At 49.0% G+C, this 12,494-nt stretch overlaps 1 protein-coding gene across 4 annotated transcripts in view; it reads left to right on the forward strand.

Annotated features, from left to right (window-relative positions):
* LOC134980836 (zinc finger protein 41-like) overlaps positions 1–12,494 on the forward strand; it is a 437,261-nt gene that overhangs the window by 23,715 nt on the left and 401,052 nt on the right. The gene's annotated exons all lie outside the window — the stretch shown is intronic.

Genomic DNA, 12,494 nt, shown 5'->3' on the forward strand with positions numbered 1-12,494 from the left:
GTCCCTCCACAGCAGCTCCAACTGACAGTACACGGTACCAGGGGGTAGTAGAAGGGAGGGGAAGCTGTAAAACGACTTGGTGACAAGGGGTCTCCCTTTGCTGAAAGCGCTGTGTGTAGGTTGGCTCCGATCTCTGCGTCTCTCTTGCCCTTCTTGGGGGGGGGGGGGGGGGGGGGGGAGACTCTGTCTGCCCCCACCTGTGTGTGTGTGTGTGTGGAGTGTTTGGTGGTCTCCTTTTGCTATGTCCAGGGACACTGTGTCATATGCTGCAGAGGATTTATCCTCCCAGGATGATCCCATTCCATGTAATCAGGTTAGCACTGGTTTAGCACAGATACCAGCAAGGGAACCAGAGTGGTTTTCCTCGATCAAATCTTGGATTTCTCAGATTTCTGACAGGGTTGCAAGTAATGAATCTGCAACCCAGGTATTACAGAGCTCTATGGCTGTGTGGCCTGTTTCTGGTACCTCAGGACATCCCACTATATACCCCCACAAACGTGCGCTTGTGCATGTCACAGAAAACGACACGGATACCGATTCTGACACTACAGATGGTGATGGTGATGTGTTACGGGGGTCCGCATCTCTTGCAAATGGGGTGCAATTGTTGATGGAGGCTATCAGGGATGTGTTAAAATAAGATTTTACTTACCGATAAATCTATTTCTCGTAGTCCATAGTGGTTGCTGGGGACTCCGTAAGGACCATGGGGATAGACTGGCTCCGCAGGAGACATGGGCACTTTAAGAAAGAATTTAGGTTCTGGTGTGCACTGGCTCCTCCCTCTATGCCCCTCCTCCAGACCTCAGTTAGAGAAAATGTGCCCAGAAGAGCTGACAGTACAAGGAAAGGATTTTGGTAATCCAGGGCAAGATTCATACCAGCCACACCAATCACACCGTATAACATGTGATAACAACCAGTTAACAGTATGACAAATAACAGAGCATCAGGTCCAACCCTGATGCAACCATAACTTAACCCTTATTGAAGCAATAACTATATACAAGTATTGCAGAAGAAGTCCGCACTTGGGACGGGCGCCCAGCATCCACTACGGACTACGAGAAATAGATTTACCGGTAAGTAAAATCTTATTTTCTCTAACGTCCTAGTGGATGCTGGGGACTCCGTAAGGACCATGGGGATTATACCAAAGCTCCCAAACGGGCGGGAGAGTGCGGATGACTCTGCAGCACCGATTGAGCAAACACAAGGTCCTCCTCAGCCAGGGTATCAAACTTGTAGAACTTTGCAAAAGTGTTTGCACCTGACCAAGTAGCAGCTCGGCAAAGCTGTAATGCCGAGACCCCTCGGGCAGCCGCCCAAGAAGAGCCCACCTTCCTAGTGGAATGGGCCTTAATTGATTTTGGCAGCGGCAATCCAGCCGCAGAATGAGCCTGCTGAATCGTGTTACAGATCCAGCGCGCAATAGTTTGCTTTGAAGCAGGAGCACCAAGCTTGTTGGAAGCATACAGGATAAACAAAGACTCTGTTTTCCTGACCCTAGCCGTTCTGGCTACATAAACCTTCAAAGCCCTGACCACATCAAGTAACTCGGAATCCTCCAAGTCAGTAGTAGCCACAGGCACCACAATAGGTTGGTTTATATGAAAGGATGAAACCACTTTCGGCAGAAATTGTGGACGGGTCCGCAATTCTGCTCTATCTGCATGGAAAACCAGATAGGGGCTTTTATGTGACAAAGCCGCCAACTCTTGACACACGCCTAGCCGAAGCCAAGGCTAATAGCATGACCACCTTCCACGTGAGGTATTTCAACTCCACCGTTTTGAGTGGTTCAAACCAGTGGGATTTCAGGAAACTCAACACCACGTTAAGATCCCAAGGTGCCACTGGAGGCACAAAAGGGGGCTGAATATGCAGTACTCCCTTTACAAACGTCTGAACTTCAGGTAGAGAAGCCAACTCTTTTTGAAAGAAAATGGATAGGGCCGAAATCTGGACCTTAATGGAACCCAATTTAAGGCCCAAATTCACACCGGACTGTAGGAAGTGAAGGAACTGCCCAGCTGGAATTCCTCCGTAGGAGCATTTCTGGCCTCACACCAAGCAACATATTTTCGCCATATACGGTGATAATGTTGAGCTGTCACGTCCTTCCTAGCCTTTATCAGCGTAGGAATGATCTCATCCGGAATGCCTTACTCTGCTAGGATCCGGCGTTCAACCGCCATGCCGTCAAACGCAGCCGCGGTAAGTCTTGGAACAGACAGGGCCCCTGTTGCAACAAGTCCTGTTTTAGAGGAAGAGGCCACGGGTCCTCTGTGAGCATTTCTTGCAGATCTGGATACCAAGTCCTTCGTGGCCAATCTGGAACAATGAGTATTGTTCTCACTTCTCTTTTTCTTATTATCCTCAGCACCTTGGGTCTGAGAGGAAGAGGAGGAAATACATAGACCGACTGGAACACCCACGGTGTCACCAGGGCGTCTACAGCTATCGCCTGAGGGTCTCTTAACCTGGCGCAATACCGCTGTAGCTTTTTGTTGAGGCGGGATGCCATCATGTCCACCTGTGGCAGTTCCCACCGACTTGTAATCTGTGCGAAGACTTCCTGATGAAGTCCCCACTCTCCCGGGTGGAGGTCGTGTCTGCTGAGGATGTCTGCTTCCCAGTTGTCCACTCCCGGGATGAATACTGCTGACAGTGCTCTTACGTGATTCTCCGCCCAGCGAAGAATCTTGGTGGCTTCCGCCATCGCCACTCTGCTCCTTGTGCCGCCTTGGCGGTTTACATGAGCCACTGCGGTGATGTCTGACTGAATCAGAACCGGTTGGTCGCGAAGAAGGGTCTCCGCTTGACGTAGGGCGTTGTATATGACCCTTAGTTCCAGGATGTTGATGTGAAGGCAAGTCTCTTGACTTGACCACAGACCTTGGAAATTTCTTCCCTGTGTGACTGCACCCCAACCTCGGAGGCTTGCGTCCGTGGTCACCAGGACCCAGTCCTGAATGCCGAATCTGCGGCCCTCGAGAAGGTGAGCGCTCTGTAGCCACCACAGGAGTGACACCCTGGCCCTGGGGGATAGGGTAATTAACCGATGCATCTGAAGATGTGATCCGGACCACTTGTCCAGTAAGTCCCATTGAAAAGTCCTCGCATGGAACCTGCCGAAGGGAATGGCCTCGTATGATGCCACCATCTTTCCCAGGACACGAGTGCAGTGATGCACTGACACCTGTTTTGGTTTTAATAGGTTCCTGACCAGTGTCATGAGTTCCTGAGCTCTCTCCATCGGGAGATAAACCTTTTTCTGGTCTCTCGATCTCGCTTTTATGAGGAGATCGTCCAAGTATGGGATAATTGTGACTCCTTGCTTTCGCAGGAGTACCATCATTTCCGCCATTACCTTGGTAAATATTCTCGGTGCCGTGGAGAGACCAAACGGCAACGTCTGAAATTGGTAATGACAATCCTGTACCACAAATCTGAGGTACGCCTGATGAGGTGGATAAATGGGGACATGATGGTATGCATCCTTTATGTCCAGAGACACCATAAAATCCCCCCCCTTCCATGCTTGCAATGACCGCTCTCAGTGATTCCATCTTGAACTTGAACCTTTTCAGGTATATGTTCAGGGATTTTAAATTCAACATGGGTCTGACCGAACCGTCCGGTTTCGGGACTACAAACATGGTCGAATAATAACCCCTTCCTTGTTGAAGGAGGGGAACCTTGACCACCACCTGTTGAAGATACAATCTGTGAATTGCAGTTAACACTATTTCCCTCTCGTGTGGGGAAGCTGGCAGGGACGATTTGAGGTATCGGTGAGAGGGCATCTCCTCGAATTCCAGCTTGTATCCCTGAGACACAATCTCTATTGCCCAGGGATCCAACTGGGAGTGAACCCACTTGTGGCTGAAATTTCGAAGACGTGCCCCCACCGGGCCTAGCTCCGCTTGTGGAGCCCCAGCGTCATGCGGTGGATTTTGTAGAGGCCGGGAAGGACTTCTGTTCCTGGGAACTAGCTGTGTTGTGCAGCTTCTTTCCTCTACCCCTGCCTCTGGCAAGAAAGGACGCACCTCGGACTTTCTTGTTTTTCTGTGATCGAAAGGACTGCATTTGATAATACGGTGCTCTTAGGCTGTGAGGAAACATATGGCAAAAAATTTGACTTTCCAGCAGTAGCTGTGGAGACCAGGTCCGAGAGACCCTCCCCAAACAATTCCTCACCCTTGTAAGGTAAAACCTCCATATGCCTTTTTGAGTCGGCATCACCTGTCCATTGCCGAGTCCACAGGACCCTTCTGGCAGAAATTGACATAGCATTTATTCTAGAACCCAGTAGACTAATGTCTCTTTGAGCATCTCTCATATAAAGGTCTTTAATATGCCCCAGGGTCAATAAAACAGTATCCCTATCTAGGGTATCAAACTCCTCTGATAAGGTATCAGTCCATGCCGCTACAGCACTACAGACCCAGGCCGATGCGATTGCCGGTCTGAACAAGGTACCTGAATGTGTATAAATGGACTTTAGGGTACCCTCCTGTTTGCGATCCGCAGCATCCTTGAGGGTAGCCGTATTCTGGGACGGCAGGGCTACCTTTTTGGATAAGCGTGTTAAAGCTTTGTACACCCTAGGGGAGGATTCCCATCGTAACCTGTCCGTTGGCGGGAAAGGATACGCTATAAGAATCCGTTTGGAAATCTGCATTTTTTTTTTTATCTGGAGATTCCCAAGCTTTTTCACACAACTCATTCAGTTCGTGTGAGGGGGGAAAAGTTACCTCAGGTTTCTTTCCCTTATACATATAAACCCTTGTGTCAGGGACAGGGGTTTCCTCTGTGATGTGCAAAACATCCTTAATTGCTATAATCGTATATCTGAGTGATCTAGCCAACCTTGGCTGTAACTTTGCATCATCGTCATCGACACTGGAGTCAGAATCCATGTCGGTATCTGTGTCAACAACTTGGGATAGTGGCCGCTTCTGAGACCCTGACGGCCTCTGCGACATAGGATCAGGCACGGTTTGGGACCCCGACTGTCCTGAGGCTTCAGCTTTATCTAACCTTTTATGCAAGGAATTAACATTATCATTTAAAACCTTCCACATATCCATCCAATCAGGTGTCGGCGCCGTCGGCGGAGACACCACATTCACTTGCTCCCGCTCTGCTTCCACATAACCTTCCTCATCAGTCATGTCGACACAAGCGTACCGACACACCACACACGCAGGGAATGCCCTTTTTGAAGACAGTTGCCCCACAAGGCCCTTTGGAGAGACAGAGAGAGAGTATGCCAGCACACACCCCAGCGCTATAACCCAGGAATAACACAGTAACTTAATGTTAACCCAGTAGCTGCTGTTTATATTATGTTTTTGCGCCTAATTTATGTGCCCCCCCTCTCTTTTTACCCTCTTCTACCGTGAATCTGCAAGGGAGAGCCTGGGGAGCTTCCTCTCAGCGGAGCTGTGGAGAAAAAATGGCGCTGGTGAGTGCTGAGGAAGAAGCCCCGCCCCCTCGACGGCGGGCTTCTGTCCCGCTTAAATATGCATTTTCTTGGCGGGGGCTCATACATATATACAGTGCCCAACTGTATATATGTTTACTTTTGCCAAAAAGAGGATCCAAATGCTGCCCAGGGCGCCCCCCCCTACGCCCTGCACCCTTACAGTGACCGGAGTATGTGAGGTGTGTGGGAGCAATGGCGCACAGCTGCAGTGCTGTGCGTTACCTCAGTGAAGAACGGAGTTTTCTGCCGCCGATTTGAAGTCTTCTTGCTTCTCATACTCACCCGGCTTCTGTCTTCCGGCTCTGCGAGGGGGACGGTGGCGCGGCTCTGGGATCGGACGGCGAGGGTGAGATCCTGCGTACGATCCCTCTGGAGCTAATGGTGTCCAGTAGCCTAAGAATCAGGACCTAGCTTCAGAGAGTAGGGCTGCTTCTCTCCCCTCTGTCCCACGATGCAGGGAGTCTGTTGCCAGCAGAGCTCCCTGAAAGTAAAAAACCTAACAAAATACTTTCTCTCAGCGAACTCAGGAGAGCTCACTGAAAAGCACCCAGCTCGTCTGGGCACCGTATCAAATTGAGGTCTGGAGGAGGGGCATAGAGGGAGGAGCCAGTGCACACCAGAACCTAAATTCTTTCTTAAAGTGCCCATGTCTCCTGCGGAGCCCGTCTATCCCCATGGTCCTTACGGAGTCCCCAGCATCCACTAGGACGTTAGAGAAATGTTAATGATACCACACCTGAGCAGGTTGAGGGGGCTTTTTTCACTGAAAATAAGAAAGCCTCGCTAACCTTCCCTGCGTCAAAGGAATTGAATGCTTTATTTGAAAAAGCATGGGTAAACCCTGAGAGAAAAATTCCAGGTCCCTAAAAGGGTCCAGGTGGCATTTCCTTTCCCTGAGGAGGATAGGAAAAAATGGGAAAACCCGCCTATTGTTGACGCCTCTGTGTCCAGACTCTCAAAGAAGGTGGTTTTACCTGTTCCAGGATCTACCGCCATAAAGGAGCCGGCTGATAGGAAAATTGATAATACGCTTAAATCAATGTACACTGCTTCAGGGGCCATATTACGTCCCACTATTGCTACTGCATGGAGTGCAAAGGCAATAGTAAAGTGGTCGGCTACCTTACGATGGATTTGGATACGATGGATAGGGATGACGTTGCATTGTATTTACGCAACATACATGATTCTGCAGGTTTTATGGTAGAATCCATGAAAGACCTGGGTTCCATGGTTGCGGGAATATCTTCCATGTCTGTTTCAGCTCGTCGGGGACTATGGCTGCGCCAGTGGTCGGCCGACGCGGAATCCAGAAGAAGTGTGGAGTCGCAAACCTATACAGGTCAGGCTCTCTTTGGGGAAGCTGTAGACACGTGGATATCCACTGCTACAGCGGGTAAGTCTCCGTTTCTTCCCTCAGCAGCACCTGCTCCGAAGAAATCTTTCTCTCGAGCTGCAATGCAGTCCTTTCGGCCTAACAAGCCTAGAAAGGCCAGAACACCCAATACCTTCTTTAGGGGAGGTCGGGTTAAGTCCAAGAGACCTGCCGCTGCAGGTTCCCAGGAACAAAAGCCTACTTCAGGTACGCCTAAGTCCTTCGTATGACGGTGGACTGCCCGCCCTGGTGGTGGGGCCAGTGGGCGCGAGACTCAGACACTTCAGTCATGTCTAGGTATCGTCCGGCCTGGATCCCTGGGTGATAGATATTATGTCTCAGGGATACAGGCTGGAATTTCAAAGTCTCCCTCCTCATCGCTTTTTCAAGTTAGTCTTACCAACTCTGTTGGAGGACAGCACAGTACTACAGGACGCTGTCCAAAAGCTGGTGGAGGCACAGGTCATTGTGCCAGTGCCACCTCACATGCTGACCAAAGGTTACTGTTCGAACCTTTTCATGGTACCGAAACCGGATGGTATGGTCAGGCCCATTCTGAACCTAAAATCATTGAACCCCTTTCTAAAGGAGTTCAAGTTCAAGATGGAGTCTCTCATGGCGGTGATATCCGGTCTGGAAGAAGGGGAATTCCTGGTATCACTGGATATCAAGGATGCGTACCTCCACATTCCGATCTGGCTGCCGCATCAGGGTTATCTCTGCTTCTCATTGCTGGACTGTCATTTCCAGTTCCAGGCCCTGCTGTATGGCCTCTCCACAGCACCGAGGGTGTTTTACCAAGGTGATGGCGGAAATTATGGTTATCCTCCGCAAACAAGGTGCGAACATCATTCCATATCTGGACGATCTGCTGATAAAGGCATTGTCCAAGGAGACGCAACTGCAGTCCATTGTTCTCACAACACGATTGCTCCAGTGTCACGGTTGGATTCTGAACCCTCCAAAGTCACATTTAGAACCAACCCAGAGGTTATTTTTGGGAATGATCCTGGATACGGAAGTGCAGAGGGTGTTTCTTCCGCAGGAAAAGGCGTTGGTGATTCAAGCTATGGTCCAGGATGTCCTGAAGCCACCCCGGGTGTCTGTTCATCAATGCATTCGCCTATTGGGAAAGATGGTGGCTTCTTACGAGGCTCTCCAGTACGGGAGGTTCCATGCTTGGACCTTCCAACTGGATCTCCTGGACAAGCGGTTGGGATCTCACCTCCACATGCACCTAGAGAATTCGTCTGTCGCCAAGTGCAAGGATTTCACTCCTCTGGTGGTTCCAATTGCCTCACCTTCTGGAAGGCCGCAGGTTCGGGATTCAGGCTTGGGTCCTTCTAACCACGGATGCGAGCCTCCGGGGCTGGGGAGCAGTCACTCAAGGAGTAACCTTCCAAGGACGGTGGTCAAGCCTGGAAGCCGGCCTGCCCATCAACATCCTGGAACTAAGAGCCATCTACAACAGTCTTCTTCAGGCGGCCCCTCTTCTGAGAAATGGGGCCATCCAATTGCAGTTGGACAACGTAACAGTAGCTTACATAAACCGACAAGGCAGCACGAAGAGCAGAGCGGCAATGTCAGAGGTGACAAGAATACTACTCTGGTCAGAAAAACACGCGTTAGCGCTGTCAGCCATCTTCATTCCGGGAGTAGACAACTGGGAAGCAGACTTTGTCAGCAGACACGATCTCCATCCAGGAGAGTGGGGACTCCATCCTGTGGTGTTCAAGGAAATAACAGATCTTTGGGGTTTACCCCAAATAGACATGATGGCCTCTCATCTCAACAAGAAGCTTCAGCTTTATTGTTCCAGGTCGAAGGACCCACAGGCAGTGGCAGTGGACGCCCTGGTGTCTCCGTGGGTGTTTCAGTCAGTGTACTTGTTTCCTCCACTCCCAGTCATCCCAAGAATCCTAAAGCTCATAATGAGAACAAGGGTTCAAGCGATCCTCATTGCCCCGGACTGGCCAAGAAGGGCTTGGTACGCGGACCTTCTGAATATACTGCAAGAAGAGCCGAGGCCTCTTCTTCTACGGGAGGACGTGCTGCAGCAAGGGCCGTTCGCCTATCAAGACTTACCGCGGCTACGTTCATATCAACCAACCTATTGTGGTGCCGGAGGCTACTGACTCAATTACATCAAAGTCCTTGGATGTCGTAAGGGCTCTGAAGATATATGTGAAGAGAACTTCTCGTCACAGAAAGTCGTACTCTGTTTGTCCTGTATGATCCCAAGAAAATTGGGTGTCCTGCTTCTAAGCAGACGATCTCTCGCTGGATCAGGTTCACTATCCAGCACACTTATTCTATGGCAGGACTGCCGTGTAAAAAATCTATTAAGGTGTGTCTCTACTCGTAAGGTGGGGTCTTCCTGGGCGGCTGCCCGGGGTGTCTCGGCAGTGCAACTTTGCCGAGCTGCAACTTGGTCTGGATCAAACACGTTTGCAAAGTTTTACAATTTCGATACTTTGGCCTCTGATGACCTGAAGGTTCAGTCAGTCAGTCAGTTCTGCAGGAGCCTCCGCGCTCTCCCTCCCGTTCTGGGTGCTTTGGTACATCCCCATGGTACTAATGAGAAAATAGGATTTTGGTACCTACCGGTAAATCCTTTTCTCGTAGTCCGTAGAGGGTGCTGGGCGGCCGCCCAGTACTTCGTTTTCCTGCAAATGTTATTTGGTTCAGTACCGCTTTGTTTTAGTTGAGTACTGCGTTGTTACTTGGTAAGTAATGTTTCAGCTGTTGCTGAGTGGTTCAAGCTGGTAGGCTTGACGTGCCCTGTATGTTTGAGCTGGTATGAATCTCATCACTATCTGTGTATAATCCTTCTCTCTAAGTTTGTCGTCTCCTCGGGCACAGTTTCTAGACTGAGTCTGGTAGGAGGGGCATAGAGGGAGGAGCCAGTCCACACTCTCAAACTCTTACAGTGCCAATGGCTCCTGGTGGACCCGTCTATATCCCATGGCACTAATGGGGACCTCAGCATCCTCTACGGACTACGAGAAAAGGATTACACAGCTGCGTCGGGTGCCCGCATGTAATGTAGGATACACACAATAGTACAAGTATGCAGCACTCCTGGCGTCTGAAGTATCACTCTTATACAGCACAATTCATATGGCAACGTTTCAGTGCCCTTTTTAATGTAGCACTTTCGTCAGGTATCACAGAACATTACAAAATGCACTTACCTAAATACCCCTCCACACACCCGTGCAAAGACGCTGCTCCGTTGGCGGGACCAATTCCCGGACGGGCGGCGCATAGCGCATGACGTCATCGGCTGATGTGTCATCACTGTGCTCCCCATCACCATAACAACCAGGATACAACTACAGAAAAAACACAACATATATTTCTAATGCTCGTATGCATTATTAAGTCCCCACATAACGTTACACAAGAAGCCCCTAGTGGGCACATAGCAGCATTACAACATATTCAATAAAGTGCAAGAATGTTACACAATGACTAAACAAATACATTAATATAACTAACCATAGTCACCTCCATGTATAAACATGCTAGATAAAGAAATACTAGCCACTACCATGGAACATATTTAAGGCGGGCTGTTACAAGAAACAATTTAGACCCAAGTGGTCGTTAAGGCCACTAGGGTATAGGGTACCCAGCTGGTGAATCCAGCGTGTTTCCAAACGCAATAACTTCAGGCCTCGATTCCCCCCCCTCAACATTTGGGGCACATGATCTATCATGCGATATCGTAAGGACACCAAAGGGTGTCTGGCTGTTACAAAATGTCTGGCGACTGGTTGGTCGCTCTGACCCGTATTAATCGCTGCCTTAATGGCCAATCTGTGGGCTGCCATACGTTCCTTGAATATACGTTCAGTCTTCCCAACGTATGACAGCCCACAGGGGCACACCAACTGGTAAACCACATATCGGGATGAACACGTTAGTCGATGTTTAATGAATATGGGTCTACCAGTTAAGGGGTGCCACATTAAAAAGGGCACTGAAACGTTGCCATATGAATTGTGCTGTATAAGAGTGATACTTTAGACGCCAGGAGTGCTGCATACTTGTACTATTGTGTATGTGTGTATATATGTGTGTGTGTGTGTGTGTGTGTATATATATATATATATATATATATATATATATATATATATATATATATATATAATCTATATCTCAGTGGGCTAATCACCGAGCCCACACCTTCAGGAAGTAGGCCACAACCTATACATTCTGGCAACAGATAATTAACTTCACTTTACCAATTAATGTTATCCAGTATATAGCTCAAAACAGGTTGGAATGCACGCAAAGAGGTAATCAGACCTGCACAAATCACCATTACATTAATCCTCAATAAGAACCATGCTTGAATTGCATTTTTGGCATCTTACCGGAAGTATTCATTTTTTTCTTAACACCTCGTGCATCCACAAAGAGTGCTCCCACGAGCTCAAATCTCTAGTTCCCATTGCGGCATTTTGCGTTTTCAGGCTACTTCCACCAACTGCCAACCATTCGCGGCATCCTCGGCCGCGTCATATGACGACTTCCTCCCAGTGGGAAGTAAGTTCCTTCTGCTCGTCGCCAACCACGGGGGTTCATAGGCGGCTGTGTCCGTTACATTATTGTAGCTTTAGCAACCATGCCTTCCATACACAAGATGGATCACATAGCTTCATTACCTATGGAAGAGTGATGTTGGGGCCAGCCGGCTCAATACACTGGTATAAATAACAATATACCTAACAGTGAAAACACACAAACATTAAAAACTATACACTACATGTAAAACATACATATACACTACAATAAACCAAGCCATGGGAGGTGTCCATATGCCCAGTGCCCACTTAAGTAGACCCCAGTAATATGGTAACAATCATATTTAATATGACTTGATCTCCTTTTAAAAGGAAAAAAATTGCTACTGTTGAAAGTGATTACCAGAGGCACTCTGTCTATAGGTTGCTATCATGTGATAACACTGGTCTTAAGGGCCATATTCACGGGCTGATTTGGGGAGAGGTGTGCTGAGCGGTTCGCTCAGCACACATCTCTCCCCCAGCTCAGCACAGCGCAATGTGTTCTGAGCGTGCTGGGGGAGATGGGGCGCTCATTTCACCCAGCGGGTGAAGTGAGCGACCTGCTAGATTGGCCTGCATGCAGGCCAATCTAGCACCAGCGATAGCGATGCGCGGAGCTGCGCATCGCTATCGCTGTGAGGGGTACACATGGAGTGATCGCTGCTTAAAATCTAAGCAATCTAGTCAGATTGCTTAGATTTTAAGCAGCGATCGCTCCGTGAGTACCCCCCTTTAGAACACAGGGTAACACCCAATACAGACGGGGAGGTGGGTCTAATAGAGAATACTACTCCTCTGAGACTGAATCATCGGAAAGCCTACCACCCTCAGGTTCTACTTTTTTAGGGGTAGTAACAAGAACCGCAAAAAGTGGAACAGGCCAAAGTCAAAGAGGCCGCACCCATGGCGAGGGCGGAGTAAGAGTACGAGGACGCCCAAGGGGCAGGAGAGGCCCAAGGAGTTAATTTATAACCTCTCATCTCTGAAATTTCACTATTATCTAAAGGTTTATCATTCATACCCACATCCGTTTATTTCAGTGGTCAGT

This window comes from Pseudophryne corroboree, chromosome 12 (assembly GCF_028390025.1).
Source record: "Pseudophryne corroboree isolate aPseCor3 chromosome 12, aPseCor3.hap2, whole genome shotgun sequence".
NCBI lineage: Eukaryota > Metazoa > Chordata > Amphibia > Anura > Myobatrachidae > Pseudophryne > Pseudophryne corroboree.